Source organism: Sapajus apella, unplaced genomic scaffold (assembly GCF_009761245.1).
Source record: "Sapajus apella isolate SASKATOON/1434 unplaced genomic scaffold, GSC_monkey_1.0 scaffold68, whole genome shotgun sequence".
NCBI lineage: Eukaryota > Metazoa > Chordata > Mammalia > Primates > Cebidae > Sapajus > Sapajus apella.
In genome coordinates, this window is record NW_022437008.1 from 7,284,119 (window position 1) to 7,300,375 (window position 16,257).

General features: G+C 58.5%; 1 pseudogene; it reads right to left on the reverse strand.

The window, feature by feature from the left end:
- Positions 1–14,149: 14,149 nt before the first annotated feature.
- LOC116530771 overlaps positions 14,150–16,257 on the reverse strand; it is a 22,057-nt pseudogene continuing 19,949 nt past the window's right edge.

The window sequence follows — 16,257 nt, forward strand, 5'->3', positions numbered from 1 at the left end:
CTCTCAGCAAGCCTTTCCTTTGTGCCTAGCAAGATAGCCATGGGGCTCATTCTCCTGCTTTGCCAGAGAAGAGAAAATGACGTTTTCTCAGTATTTCCTGCAAAAGTCTCAGGGCAGACACCCACTGGCCAGGCCCAGGTCACATGACCCACTTCCAGCGCCCTAAGCAGGGGCTGCCCTGCCTGAAGCCTGGGGTCTGAGAGCTTGAGAGCTCATCCTCCAAGGGAACATGGGGTGGGGGGTGGGGGGCTATCCCACAAGAAGGAAATGAGGAAATGAGTGGGGCAGCCAGGAACGTGGAGGCCCACCCCAGTGACTCTGTGGGAAGTGGTCCCCTGGGGCAAGGTGGGGACATGTGTTGTTCCTATCCTCAGTCTCACTCCAAACCAGACTGGTGTCTAGAATTCTGGAGCTAGAAAGCTGTGGGATTCCCGCTCTATTTTTTATTGTGCTGATGGGGAAACTGAGGCCCAGAGAGACAGGGCACTGTCTAGGGGTCACACAGATGATAAGACCAGAGCTGAAGCTAGAACACAGGCCATCTGACAGCCAGTCCTGTCTACACAGCGTGCTCCATGCGGCCCGTCTCAACAAGCCCCTGAGGCCAGGGCTTGAGACGCCACAGTGGGCAAGCCCCCTCAAAGTCTGCAAAGAGAGTGGGGCTAGGGCCAGAGGCAGGAATCAGTGGTGGCTGATCCAGGGTGGCAGTGAGAAAGACCAGCGAGTCCAGACCACCTGCCACTGCTCCAGCTTAGCAGCAAAGGAGGGGGAGGGAGGCCGGGACCAGGAGGGCAGGAGAGGGCAGGGGGCGGAGAGGCCACGAGGGGCCCGGCAGGCTCCAGCAGGCCTGTTTACTCAGAGGCCCACGAGGTCAAGGCCCAGGCCCCAGGTTAATCATTAATGGTCGCCCAGCCAGCCCCACTCATGGCCGCCCAGCATGGTGGGGGCCGGCACACAGAGCACAGGCACTGCCCCCCATTGCCACCCGGACCAGGGGGGCCCAGGCTCACTTCAGAGGACACTGCGTTCTCTGCAGCCCCAGGGCCTCCGTGCTTCTGTGAGTCCCTACCACCTTGCAACCGGCCTCTTTCCCCACTTAGGGCAGGCCTATGCCAGGATCCCGGGGGCACCAAGGCAAGAATGGAGGTCTGAAGCTCTTCAAGGAAGCCCCATGTTTGCCTCCCACAGCCCGGTTTCCGGGTGTCACACCCAGCAGGGAGGGGACGGGCAGAAGCGGCAGTGAGGGCAGGGACGTTGTGCAGGAGAAGAGAACCAGTGGGTGCGAGGGGTTGGTCGTGTCCACGTCACTGGCAGGGGACAAGTGTGGTGGCAGCACTCGGGGCTGGGGGGGTTGGGGTCGTGTCTGCAGTGAGACAGGCTGCCTAGGCCAGAGTTGAGCAGTCTGTGCTAGAGGATCTCGGGGACCCCCTTGGAGTCTCTGACCGGGATAGCATAGCTCCATGCCGCTCGGAGGGTTATCATCCCTATAACCAGCTGAGTCAGGAGGCTCCCCGCGCCCCGGGGAAGAGCATGTTTCCTCTCCAAGGAGCAGGTGCTGGCAGAGGAGCTGCCGCCGCATTAGCAGCTTTTAGGCTGCAAACCCCTGTTTTTTCTTGGGAATTAGGCCCGAAGCTCCGGGCTGGAGAAGGGAGCACCCAGTGGATCAGGGGGACAAGGGCATGGTGGCCATGCTGGCTACCCACCCGCCTCAGCCTCCCTGCCCCAGGGCAGCTATGCCCTCTGCCTGTCCCAAGACCCAGGGCCACACTGGGAGGAATCAAGGTGGTGGGGGTGGGGAGGGCCCGGCCTTTGCACAGTGAGTGGCCGCTGTGTGGGGGCCCTGGGCTCACGCAGCGTCTCTCAGGGACGGTGGTGCCTCCAAGGGACCTTGGTACAGCCCAGATGTGGATGTGGCAGGTGGATGCTGAATAAGACACTACATCTCTCAGGAGCACCCGTGAGGTCAGTCCTCCCAGCCCTGGAGAGGGGCAGTGCTTCTAGACGTCTCCCCTCGCCCACCCTGCCCCACATGGCCGAGAGCTCTTCGAACTTGAATCAACCCTCAGCCTCCAAAAGCTTCATTTTTAATTGTTAAGGCTTTGGCGGATGGGTGATACAGGGATAAAGCTGCCTACAGCGGAAGGGAACCTGGGACAGCTAGTGCTTGGGGACACTGAGGGGCCTCCTTTCTTTTGGGGTATGCCTTGCAGGGGTGCTGTCTCTGCCTCCACAGCAGTTAGAGGAGTGTCCCGCTCCAGAGCCCCAACCCCGGGCAGCCTAGTTCGGGGAGCATTTAGAAAAGGTCTGAGGGCACGTCCTGTGGGTCATGCCAGGGGCAAAGGCTTTCTGGGACCCCCCCCCCACACTGTAGACCCAGGCAAGGCAGGCGCGAGCCCTCTCGGCCTTGGGGGCCCTAGAGAGCACTGCACCATGCGGACTCGCAGCGTCCACTTTAGCACGAAGTTGCTCCTTTTCAAGACACCGCTTCTGCCTGACCAGGAAATCCTGAATGCAGGCTGCCTGTCCCTCCCTGAGTCAACACTTGCCGAGGAGGCCGGTGGAGGAGGAAAACAGGCCCCAGGAGTGCAGGCCAGAAAGGGTTGTACACACATACACACACGTGCACACAGTCACACACACTGTAGTCACATGCGTGCCCACAGACACACTCATAACCACGTGCACACGCTCTCATAGATATGCACACACATGTGCACGGACACACAGGTACACCTGCACCAGCTGTGTGCACTTATACACATGCTCGTCACACGGGTACACACACATGCACACACAGACTCACACAGACTCACACAGGCCTTCGTGCTCCCAGGAGAAATCATGAAGCCCAGGCCTGTGTGAGTCACACCCCACCCCACACAGACACACACACACACACACACACACACTCACCCGCTGCACACTCTGCTATGCTTTCCCAGTGGCCTTTACGTTATTCAGCGGCCTCCCTTGCAGACAGCAGTCACACAGCACCCAGGAAATCTGACACGCCCAGGAAATCCGAGACTGGGACTGAGCCCTTGAACCTCACACCATCTTCTGTCTTTGGGGCCACTGGGGAAACAGGAACCTGATGGAGGAGAGGCAGCCTCAGACTCCCTCAGAGCCTGGCCGGCCTGGAGCTGGGACTGGAAGGTGCCCGTAGCCCTGCTGCAGGAGGGGACACCCACCTTGGGGTTGGCCCTGGACCAGAGACAGACACTTGTTTCCCGCTGACCCCTGGGGTAGGGCTGTGTGTGGCTCACAGTGGCCTCACTATAGGAAGTGGGGGAATGAATGAACAAGCGCCTGGCAGGGGAGCCCTCTGTCCTCTGGGCTGGCCTCAGGGCCCTGTAGATGGTTGCCACCCTGCTCCCTGATCACCTCCACCACGTGTGAGCTGGGCCCAGGGGAGCCAGCCTACCCGTGGCTGCATCTCTGGGGTGGCGGTGGGGGGGCAGCATGGGACGTGCCCACACACGACTCCCCCGCGGCCCCAACGCTAGAGCCAGGCCAAGAGCAGCAGTCCCGGGGCCCGCCCACCGCCCACGTCCGACCCAACCTTCCTTGCTGCTCCAGCAGGAGACCCGGCCCCTAGCCACACAGCAGCCTCCCAGGAGCACCAGCCTCCCGTCCTGCAGGTCCCACCGTCAGCCTCTCAACAGCAGCCAGGGATCCTTGCAATGTCAATCAGATCGAGTCCCTGGCCCAGCCCCCAAAGGCTTTCCAGCCTCTTCTGCCTGCGGCCACCCCATGAATTCTGCAAGGTGCTCCTAGCCACCCACCGGACACCGGCCTCAGTACTCTGCACCTCCCTTGGCTGCTGGGGCTCCTTTCTGTCCCTCAAGCGGCTGCCTCCTGCCCCCAGGACATCGCATGGCAGCTCCCACTGAGTCTTCCTTGGCTGGTCCTTTTCCTTGTTGAGGTTTCATTAAGATCTACAGCCCCTCCGCAGGGAAGCCTTCCTGAAGCCGGCCCTGGTCCCTGCCCAGGTGTATAGCATTGCCTGCACCTCTTGGTCATAGGACGGGAATGTAGAGCCACAGCCTTTGCTCCTGCTGGGCTCAGCTCTGCCCTGGCTCTGGCCCTACATGTGAGAAGCCCCCTGCGTCTAGTGTCCTGGATTTACAGACACCCGAACTCTACCAGCTCCTGCCTCTGTACCTTTGCCTAGGACATTCAGCTGCCTGGAATGTCTCCTCTGTCTGGTTGGCCAACCCCTCCCCATCCCAGGTGCAGCCAGACACCCCTCCCAGCCCCAAAGTGTCCTCCCCATCACACACAGCCTTGAGGCGTGCCCAGCTCCTCTGCTAGCCTGTACCAGGCTGTAGGCCAGGTCACGCCACATCAGTAGTGAATGGCCTTCAGCTTCCAGCTTCCAGTGCTCAGTGGGCTTCTCTTGAGGTTCCCACCACCTTGGGCAGGTTGAGGGGGTGATAAGCGGCCTGGCCAGAGGGCAGTGAGATAGGTCAGAGGACAAGGGGTCAGTCAGGCCCAGAGAAGCCCAGAGGACCGGGCACAGTGGCTCATGCCTGTAATCACACCTCTTTGGGAGGCCGAGGTGGGAGGATCACGTGAGCCCAGGGTGCAGTGAGCCATGATTGCATCACTGCACTCTAGCCTGGGCAACACAGTTAGACCCCATCTTAAAAAATATAAAATAAAATAAAAAACAGAGAGGAGGCGGGGGTAACTTTGAATCTAGGAGATAAGGGCTTAGTTAACTGGTTAGCTGGTTAGATAGTAGGTGAGTCTGTTCATTCATTTGTGCCCTCCACTTGTTGGGGTAGAGTGACTCTGCCTCCTCCCAGCAGCTGCTGGGGCCTGGGGCAGGACTGACCCGGCTGGCCCTGGACCAGGTGGAGAAACATATCTTTGATTCTCACTCTGCACCAGGAATCAGCCAACTACAGCCCCCAGGCCAAATCCAGCCCAGGTCCTTGCCACTCTGCACCCCGATCACCTCTACCACGTGTGAGCTGGGCCCACACACGGTGCCAGGCTTCACAACCTCCTGCCCATTTGGCCATAGGGTACATACCTGTCCGGGAGGGAGGGAGGGCAGGCGGGTGGGCGGGCAAGCAGGCAGCCTCACTCTGTTGCCCAGGCTGGAGTGCAGTGGTGTGATCATAGCTCACTGCAGCCCGGAACCCCTGGGCTCATGCAGTCCTCCTGCCTCAGCCTCCCAGGTAGCTAGGACTGCAGCGTGCACCACCATATCCGACTAATTTTTTAATTTTTTGTAGAGACAGGGTCTCACTATGTTGCCCAGGCCAGTCTTCCTGGGCTCCAGCAATCTTTCCCCCTCAACCCTCCTAAAGTTCTGGGATTACAGGAATGAACCACCACATCTGGCCCAAGCTAAGTCTTAAAATATAAGTAGAAATTGTCCAGGGGGAAGGAGCAGGGACAAGCATTGCAAGTGGCGAGAACAGCTTCAGCAAAGCTCAGAGGCTGGGAAAGAGTGGCAGGCTTCGACCTGGTTGGTGGAGAGTGCATAGAACCAGGTGATGGGGGGCTGTGGGCAATCAGAGCTCACCCTTCATCACCAGCCCCACCCAACACCTGGGTTTGACCCAGGCTGGCAAGGGTGCCCGCCAAGGGTGGATGTTGGCATCTGGCAGGGTGAGGTGGGGCATTGAGGGCAGAGGAAAGAGTGCCTTCAGGACCCCATCGCCGGCCAGCAGGGCCCCTGCCATTGGAGGAGCCAGCTGGTGGGCAGGGCCTGGGGACTCAACCCAGCAGGGCTAGGGTGCCAGGGCTGGTGCCGCCTGGTCCTGCCCCTGCCCCTGGGGCAGCCGGCAGAGTCCAGAGACGAAGCAGGCTGCCACAGGCGGGGAGCTGGCAACAAAGGCCTATTCTTCAGGATTTAAAAAGTCTAAAAAGGCGTCCAACTTTTCTTCGTTAGATGCTCCGGGATGTTTCCCCTTCAGAGGCTGCTCAAGATACCGGGCTGATAAGAAGCTTAATTATGGCCCCGAGACGTTGGGGTAAACAGTCGGGAGTGTTTGTTTTACTGCCTCCTCTCCATGCTAATGGGGGCACAAGCTAGGTGCCAGCCAGGGGGATTCAGTGACCCCAGTCTTCACGGGTTCCCCTCACTGTCTCCCCGTGGGGCGGGCCCTAGGGAGGGAGGCAGCTGGCCAGAGTTTGGCATCTCTGCAGTGAGTGTGAGTCCCAGGCTCCACAACCTCCTGCCCATTTGGCCATAGGGTACTTACCTGTCTGTGACAAGGATGGGCACCGGGCATTAAAGGAGCTGTCCATGTTGGTGGCTGGCATGGAGTGAGTGCTGAGTCAATTCTGGACAGCAGCAGCAGCATGGGGCTTCGGGGAGCAGGTGGCAGGAGTTTCCCTGGTGCTGTCCTGACCTGGACCCAGGCCACAACCCCCCCGAGGAAGCATCTGGTTCCTCAGCTCTATCCCGGGCCACCTGGATGGGGAGGGAGATGGGCCGGGGCTTGGCCTCTCAGCAGTGCCCCCCCATATTTACCCCCGCACCCCATCCCAAGGCTCAGGGTGCTCCCCCAAGCCTGGTAGAGCTGCCCCTCCTGTGGGCATCACAACTCCAGTGGATCAGGGGCACCACGGGGCACCACACTGTGTACCCACCCTGGCGTGTGTCCGCCTCCCACGCCCTCCCCCACAGTCACCCTGTGAGTGAGGAGTCCCTGGAGGAAGGGGAGCCCACTCTCTCACCCTGTGCTCCCCTGAGGGCCCAGGGGCTAAATAGGGCACAGCTGAGCTTTAAGCGAGCAGCTCTGCTCAGGGTCGGGAGCAGGGGGACTGGGAAGAAAGGGATGGTGCCCCCTAGATATGCATAGAGGACGCTGACTCAGAGAGCCACACGCACACGTGCACTCACACATGTGTGCACATCCCACACACGCAAACACACCCTCACCAAGGCATGCACTGCCCAGGCCCGGCCAGGCCCTCTACTCCCTCGGGGTCCGGGAATCTGCAGCTCTGCTCCCTGGCGGGCAGGGGTCCCAGGCTCAGGACACCCCCCGGGTATGTGTGTGTTTGCTCATCTGCACATATAGGCCAACACGGTGCCCATGAGTGTCTGCACCCTGTGCCTGGGAGAAAGCAGGAGGAAGGGGAGGCCAGGCAACCCATCTTTTGGGTCCCTCATGCAAGGCAGGAAGGGCACACAGGGGCTGTTCAGGGTCCCTCCAGCAGACCCAGGCCCTCCGTGGCCTGGGCAGGCACTCACATGAGAGGCTCCATCGGAGGAGCTGTGGGAGCCTTTTGGGAAGGGGCCGAGGTTCACCCTTCCGCAGATGCCACTGCCCCCCAGGGCTCAGAGCCCCCCTCGCTGTGTGGCTGTCCCTCGGGAAGGGATGACCAGCCCCCCACCGGGCCTCCAGCTGAGACCAAGAAGCCATTTTGATCCGTGATGAGAAGAGGAAGTTCCTGCAGCCCCAAAACAGAAACAGGAAGCTGGGAGGGGGCACAGGGATAGGGAACGGGAAGGTGACGTGGGCACCCGGCAGATGCACCCCGAATACGGGCCTTTCTGGGCCCCATAGCAGCAGCCGTGTCTGGGTGTCTCTCCCCAACCCCGATGCTGTGGGCCTCACCTGGGCCCAGCTGTGCCCACAGGGAGGGTGAACTCTCGGGGGCCTCGGATGCTGGCCAGCTCCCTGCCTGGGTGGCTCAGTTGCCCAGGCTTATCTGTCTCTGACTGAGAGGGCTCTGTGGGTCGCTGGAACCCCTCTGTCTGCCCACATGTGCCTGGCCACGCATCTCCCCTTGCCCCCTGCCAAGTGTGGACCTGTGGATTCTCCTATGCACTGGCCTGACTCCTTGACTCACACATCCATGTCATCCTCTGTGCCCACCTCGGACCAAGCCCCCTGGCCGTGAGCCTGTGCGGCTTCCTATTGCATTCTGCTGTTCGCCACTGAGTCCCAGCCCTGGCTGTTTCCCCAGCTATGAAGTGAGGTCCCAGGCCCCCGCCTCAACTCGGTAACGACACTCAGGACTCCCCGCTCAGCAGAGGTGGGGCCCAGACTCTGTCCCCTGGGGGCCCCTGCCTCGCACGGTGTCCTGAGCCAGCCTGCCCTGTACAGCCCCCTCCTGCTCTGTGGGGTGAGAGAGAGAGTGTCTGAGGAACGTGCATGGGCCCCAGTGCATTGTGCCCCCGAGCAGAGGGATGGCGAGATCTAGAGCCACGCGCCAACCTCTGGAGCTGGGGCAGCTCCCAGCATGGCCGGCTGGGCTGGGGCCACGAGGAAGTCAGGACAGCGGCTCCCACTCAGGGTGGTCATTGCCCCTGGCTCCTTGCTGGGTCTGGAGGCTCCTTCAGGAAGACTCTGGGGGCGAGGGAGCAGGGGCGGGAGCTAGGGGACCAGAGAGGCACATGTCACCAATTTCAGTTCTGCCCCAGCTGGCCTGAGGCCGCTCGGGACTTCCCAGGGTGGAAGGATAGGTCTGGGGGCCAGGCCACTTGCAGGGCAGGGCCAGGTCTGGAGGACCCCCTCTCTGGCCCAGCTGTCTATAGGGGAGGCAGCTCTGGGGTCCTGGGGTGGGCTGGGTGTGGAGGCATGCGCCTCCCTGGCGTCCCTCTTCTCTCCCCGAGCCCTAGAGCAGGTCTCTCCAGGACTTCCCACTCATCCGCTCCACCCCAAGATCATCACCACGAAAGACATCCTCAGCCCGCTGTCCCCCCAAAATGAATGCTTTAAGAACAGCTGCCCAGAGGCATCTGAAAAAGCTCTCCAGGATGGGAGTGAGGGGTGCCAGGCCATCAATTCTCCCAAGGCTGAAGGATGAGGCAGAAACCACTAGAGCCCCCAAAACAAAGCCATCTTCTCCACGCCCCATGCTGTTCCCCAAAGAAGGAAAGTGGGGAACAGGGTGGGGAGGGCGAGTGGAGCCCCACCTCAGACGGTCAGCACCGGTGTCAGCAGGGAAGCGGGCCCCTGGCCGGGGAGCGCATCTGACCGGACCGACCGTGTTCTTGGGAGATCAGTTGTGAAACTTGCATCAAACCCCCAAACCACAAAAACGGCCGGTTTTCCCAGCTCTGTTCTCATGCTTCTCAGCCGAGGAGTCTTCAGCATCTCCAGCCGAGAGAAGCCAGGCCAGCTGCCAGCGCTGGGGGACAAGAAAACCCCAAGTACCTGGAGACCCGAGCCCCGAGTTTGCCCTGAAGCACCCTGCTCCCATCCAGGAGCCCGTGAATGTGAGGTCTGGAGAAAGGGTAAGGCCTGGGCCTTGTAAAGGAATCTGGAGCCAGGTGCGGTGGCTCACGCCTATAATCCCAACACTTTGGGAGGCAGAGGCGGGAGGATCACTTGAGCCCAGGAGTTCAAGAGCAGCCTGGGAAACATAGTGAGACACTGTCTCTACAAAAAATATGAATATTAGCCCAGTATGGTGACACATGCCTGTAATCCCAGCTGCTCAAGAGGCTGAGGCAGGAGAATCGCTTGGACCCACTAGTTTGAGGCCAGCTTGGGCAATACAGTGATATTCCATCTCTATAAAAAATTAGCCAGGCATGGTGGTGTACGCACATAGTCCCAGCTACTCAGGAGGCTGAGGCGGGAGGATCACTAGAGCCCAGCAGTTCAAGGCTGCAGTGAGCTGTGTTCATCCCACTGCACTCCAGTCTGGGCAACAAAGCAAGACCCTGCCTCACCAAAAAAAAAAAAAAAAAAGGAAAAAGAAAACTGGAAATCAGAATAGAAGGACCCAGAAGTTGCCAGGGCTGCCTCAGAGAGAATTCTGGAACACTGTTGCCTCGGGAAGATAATGTCTGGCTGATGGAAGGTCAGAGGCAGGTTCCCAGGGAAAGGCCCCTCTGTTTGAAAGGTCACTGAGGCATCCCGCGTGTCTTCCCACTGCATTTGGTGCACAGCTCGTGGCCCTGGTTCTCTCTCATTCAGGGCCTGGTTATAGCAGAAAGGCTGGCTCTCACTGAGCAAGCACCCAGATGAGACACTCAGAGAGGTGAGACACAGCTGTGCTGTAAGTGATGGTTTGGTTAAAGCCTCTTTAAGAAAGAGAGGCTGGGCACCATGGCTCACTCTTCTAATCCCAGTGCTTTAAGAGGCGGAGGCAGGAGAATCGCTTAAGGCCAGGAGTTTGAGGTCAGCCTGGGCAAACACAGCCAGACCCTATCTCTACAAAAAAAAAAATACACAAATTAGGCCGGGCATGGTGGCTCCCACCTGTAATCCCAGCACTTTGGGAGGCCGAGGCAGGCGGATCACAGGGTCAGGAATTCGAGATCAGCCTGGTCAACATGGTGAAACCCCATCTCTACTAAAAATACAAAAATTAGCCAGGCATGGTGGCCAGCGCCTGCAGTCCCAGCTACTCGGGACGCTGAGACAGGAGAATTGCTTGAACCTGGGAGGTGGAGGTTTCTGTGAGCCGAGATCATGCCACTGCCTTCCAGCCTGGGTGACAGAGCAAGACTCCAACTCAAAAAAAAAAAAAAAAAAAAAAAACAGGTGCACACCACAAATTAGCTGAGCGTGGTGGTGTGCACCTGTAGTCTCAGCTACTCAGGAGACTGAGGTGGGAGGATCACTTAAGCCCAGCAGTTTGCGGCTGCAGTGAGCTATGATTGCACTCCAGCACTCCAGCCTGAGTGACAGCGTGAGACACTGTCTCTAAAACGAAAGAGGGAAGAGAGAAGATGCTTGTAGCTGCTCTAGATGACAAACGGCCTTGAAGCCTCGCAGCCTCATTCCCAGCTGCAGGGAATGCAGCCCTGTCTCCACAAGCCTGTCTCTGAGACCACCCCTTCTTGCTTTCTCCGCCAGATGCCCCGCCCAGCCCCCGCCCCCAAAATGAAGCCAAGTGGGGATCCTCTGTGCTGCTGGCCGCCAGCCCTGCCCCACTGCCCCTGCCTTCGGCCCCTACCACCCACACCACCCTGAAGCCCTTCCTCTCCCTGGCCACTGTTCCTCTCCCAGGCTGGTGGCTTGCCTTCAGCTGGAGCCTCTTGGAGGCTGGAAGAGAACCCCTCACCTGGGTTAACTTTAGCAGTGATTCTGGAATGTTGCTGAGGAAAAGGCCAAACTGGAGCTTCGTGCGCTCCGTCCCAAGCCTTTGCCTGAGTTGGAATTTTCCTCTAAAAAGCCCCGTAAGAGGAGATTCACCCCGTGCTCCCTGTGTGAACTGCAGTACCTGTGAGTATTGGCAATGACGTCATGCCAACGTGATACTATGTGCATATGATATTACGTGCATTTAGCATAAAAGCCACCTGTAAGTAGTCACATGGCAAGACTACTGCTGGGGCCCAGAGAATCCTGCCAGGGACCCATAACCTGGGATTTGTCCCCCCGCCAATTATCTGTTCATTCAATCACTGGTGTGGCCAGGCCCCAGCTTAGGCCGGGGCTGCAGTTCAGGAGGCCCACACCCAGCCGGGAGCCTGCCTGAGGTGCAGGGCTGGATGAGAGGCGGTGAGCCCAGAGCGTAGACAGAAGACAATGGGCATGTGTGTGTCTGGGTCTCCACGTGCCTCTCTAGGTAACTGGTTTGCACGTCTGTGAGGTTGCGTGTCTGTCACTGTGGGAGTTTCCGTGCAAGGCTGGTAACAGCATTTGTGTGTTTGTGCCTGGGGTCTCTTGGTTTGTTTATGTGTCCGTTCATTCAATCATTGTTTGGCGCGACAAGGCCCCAGACAGACTGGACGGCACAGTCCCTGCCCCATCAGGCCCACAGTCTGGCAGGAGGTGGGCAGGAGGTAGGAATCACACCCATAAACCGTAGGCGGGGGAGCCTTGAGGGTAGAAACCCCCAAGTCAAGGGTCTTGCTGCAGCTTGGCACTCGGGGGCCCCTGGACGCTTTCAGGAAGGGAGTGGAAAGCCGAGTGCCCTGGGATGCATGGGACTTGTCATGGAGAGGAGAGTTTTCCAGGCAGAAGGGAGAGCATTTGCAAAAGCTCAGGCACTGTGGAGGGGTCGAGGCAGAACTGCAGGAGCTAGGAAGCCGAGGGGTGTGGGAGGTGAGGGCAGGGAGGACAGGAGCTGGACACGCAAGGCCGGAGGCCACCATGACTGTGGTGGATGCTCCATGGGAAGTTGAAGTTAGGAAAGGAACCCGATCATATGGCCATTTATTAATACGGCCATTCTGTTAGCTAACAGCCTGGATGAGGCCAGAGCTGCCATCCTGTGAAGAGTGACGGTGGCTGGGGACATTGGGAGGCAGGGGAGACGTGGGCGGTTGCAGGCATGCAGAGGCAATGGAAGGGTGACAGGCAAGGCCTGGCGACAGCTCAGGTATGCAAGGGCCAAGAGGTGTACACGCTGTGTGTGCATGAACACGTGAGCCTGTGCAAATGCCGGCAGGGAGCTCAGGCCAGGCCCTCTCCCCTCTCCAATCCCCTGCCCGTGTCCCCCACAGCCTCACCGTGGACATGACAGTGACAGTAAGAAGGGCCCAGTGTTGCAACTGCATTTCCTCTCGAACCCAGGGCCGCCAGAGATTAGCCGAGAGCCCCGTGTGCACTGGGCGATAACACGCCACACCCCCCCTGCTTCCTAATCACTGATTCATTTTCAACTGATAACAGCATGAGGGCCCGTGGGCGACAAAGAAACGCCCCAGTGGGTCCTACCAAGGCCACTGTCAGGCAGCGTGCAGGGCTCCGGGCCGCAGAGACTGAGGGAGGGCGAAGACGGGAGGTGATTGCAGAGACAGAGACAGAGAGAGGGAGAATGAGAAGAGAGAGAGAAAATGAAAATGGGGACAGAATGAGAGAAGCGGACAAAGAGGGAGGGGAGGGCAGTGGGGACGCTCAATGGGTGCTAAAATATGGTTAGGTGGAATCACTAAGATCTAGTGTTGGTGCATACACGCGTTTACCTGTGTTACAAGCCTGCACATCCTGCACATGTATCCCAGAACTTCACATTTTTTCTGAAAAAAGGATCTAGTATTTGACAGGACAACAGGGTGATGACAGTCACCAAGAATTTATTGTACATTTAAAAATAATTAAAAGAGTATGATCAGAATGTTTGTAACATACAGAAAGGATACATGCTTGAGCGACAGGACTTCGTTCACCCTGATGTGGCTATGACACATTGCATGCCTGTATCAAAATATGTCGTGTACCCTGTAAATAGATGCACATGCTGTGGACCCACACAAATCAAATCAAATAGGCTGGGCACGGCGGCTCACACCTGTAATCCCAGCACTTTGGGAGGCCGCAGTGGGTGGATCATGAGGTCAGGAGTTTGAGAGCAGCCTGGCCAACATGGTGAAAGCCCGTCTCTACTAAAAATACAAAAATTAACCAGGCTTGGTGGCACGTGCCTGTAATCCCAGCTACTCAGGAGGCTGAGGCAGGAGAATTGCTTGAACCTGGGAGGCGGAGGTTGCAGTGAGCTGAGATGACACCATTATACTCTAGCTTGGCCGACAGAGCAAGACTCTGTCTCAAAAATAAATAAATAAATAGAGGGAGGGAGGGAGAGAGAATGAGAAATAATGAAAATGAGAGACAGAGAGACAGGATAATGGGGACATGGAGACAAGAAGACAGGCACACAAACCCCTGAGGTCAGTGCAGAGTGATGAGGAGGAGGGAGGAAGGAAGGACAGCGGTGGAGACAGACTGACAAGTGTGTGCATATTCAGAGAGGGGTTGGGGGTCCTGGGGGCTGGAGGGACTTACTAAAGTGAGAGAGAAACAGAAAAACAGGTCAGTGTGGTGTCACGTGCCTGTAATCCCAGATACTCAGGAGGCTGAGGCAGGAGAACTGCTTGAGCCCAGGAAGTGGAGGTTACAGTGAGCCGAGATCTCGCCAATGCACCCCAGCCTGGGCAACAGAGTGAGATTTTGTCTCAAAAAAAAAAAAAAAAAAAAGAACCAGAAAAACAGAAGGGATTGAATGAGAGCAAGAAAGAGAAGAGGCAACCCAAGGTCAGGAGACAGAGGGAGTGAAAAGGAGAGAGCAGGAGGGTAAGGGGTGGGGCGCAAGGCTGGCCGGGCCCTCCTGGCACTGCCCATACGGCCTGGACACTATGGGTCAGGGCAGGACCATGATTTTGCTGGCTCGGCCCCTGCCAGGTACAGGCCTCAGCTGGGATGGGGGGCAGGGACAGCAGCCTCAGCCCTCCCCCTAAACACATACACCCCTGACCAGTCCAGGGAGCCCCAACCCTCAGGTGGGGCAGGCAGGGCTGTGGGCTGCACAGAGCTGAGAGGGGCAGAGGGAACCATGCTCCGCGTCCATGGACTCAGCAAGGGCCAATGAGATAGAGCAACCCATCGGGATCTTCATGGATCCTGATGGGGTCCGGTGGGGCTGGACAGTCGAGGTGGGGGATCTGGGCTCAACCCCAGGGCTGTGATGGTGTGGTGGCCATCTGTGCTTTCCCAGAGCAGGCAGGAAGCGCCTGCAGGGAGCTGGAACCACAGTGCTGGTGCTCAGGGCTGGGACACAAGGGAGCCGGTCTCCACTCCTCTCCCTGACCCAGCATCCCTGGGGTCACAGCCTGGGTCCTGCGGTGATGCTGAGAGTTCAGTGGGAGAGGAAATAGGAGCTGCAGGAGCTATCGGGTCCCAGCCAACTCCTTCGCTCCTAAGAAGAGGAGAGCAGACAGCTGCCCACCGGAGGGGTGCCAGGGCCTGGGAGGAATCTCACAGGCTTCTGGGTTCAGGCCTTCCTTCAGGGACGAAGAGGTTCCCAGGGCAGCCAGGCCAGGGGCTTCAGGCTTAGCAGAGGGGAAGGGGCAGGAGGCACCTGCCCCCCAACCCCAGTGCTCAGAGCTGGTGGGAAAAGGGGGCCCTTTCCAGAGGGAATTTGATGAGAAGGTTCCCGGGGAGAAGCAGGGGCCAAGGAGCAAATCACGAAGCCTGGGGGATTTCACTCTGAGCACAGAGAGGAGACCAAGGGCACTCCCAAGCAGGGGAGCCACCATGCTATTGGTTTTCTAGTATGTTCCTCCATTCCCCAGGGCCTTCAGCCCAACCCATGAAGGCTGGCAGCACTCGGGGCCCAGCCAGGGACCCCAGCTCCTTGCCCCTCCAAGCGAGGGCAGCCACCCCTCTGATTTGTCATGCCCGCCCTGATGCCCTGCCTGCCGCGACCACAGGAAGCACTGCCCCAGCTCAGCACTTCCCTTTTCTGAAATCTGCCCCCAGCAGCCCGGTGGCCAGGGAAGACAGACTTCCCGCTGCCCCCCCGGGCTCTTCCCACCGGTCACAAGTGGTTTGTTCCTGAGCTTCCCTGGGCAGAGGTGACCTTCTTGCCTCAACCACAGATCAGTTATTTATCAGAACAGGAAAGATGGCACCAGAGATATGTCCTCACCGCCCCCAGGAGGGCCTGGCCTGCTCCAACGACCACATGCCCGTCCCCCACATCATACGGGGGCTGCTCACCACATCACACGGGCGTGCGTGTGGCCGGCGCGTGTGTGCAGGGCTGCACTGGGGAGGGGCCGGGCAGGAGGCCTCGTGGGCAGGTAGGGTGTGATGTGGGAGGCACCCTGGCTCATGGGCTCAGATGAGGCTCCGTGTGCCAGCCAGGAGCAGTAGGGATATCTGGCGTCCTCCCGATCTGATGAAAGTCACCCGTTCTCCAGTCTCACTGTCAGCCCCAAACTTCACCACCCCAGGAAATGCCCTGTGATCAGGGCTTTAGCCGGCTCCTCTGTCCTTCCACCCAGAGCAGACAGAGGACTTAGCCTCTGGGGATTCAGCACTCACTGTGGACATTTGGGCCTGGATGCTTCTGTGTTGTTAGGGTCATTCTGCGCATTATAAGATATTTAACTGCATCTCTGGCCTAAATCCCCTAGATACCAGGAACCATTTTCCCATCACCACCACCAGTAGCAATGATCAAAAATGTCTCCAGGGCACGGTGGCTCATGCCTGTAATCTTAGCACTTTGGGAGGCAGAAATGGGAGGATCCCTTGAGCCCAGCAGTTCGAGACCAGCCTGGGCAATATAGCAAGACCCCTCAAACAAAATAAGTATTAGCCAGGTGTGGTGGTGCACACCTGGAGTTCCAGCTACTCGAGAGGCGGAGGCAGGACGATTGCTTGAGCTCAGGAGACTCAGGCTTCAGTGAGCTGTGATCACACCACTGCACTCCAGCGTCGGTCTCATAGTGAGACCCCTTCTCCTAGAAAAAAGCCTCCAGATATGCCAAATGTCCCCTGAGAGTACAAGATTAACCTAGGTCAAGAATCACTGCTCCAGGTTGGGCGCAGTGGCTCACACCTGTAATCCCAGCACTTTGGGAGGCTGAGATGGGCA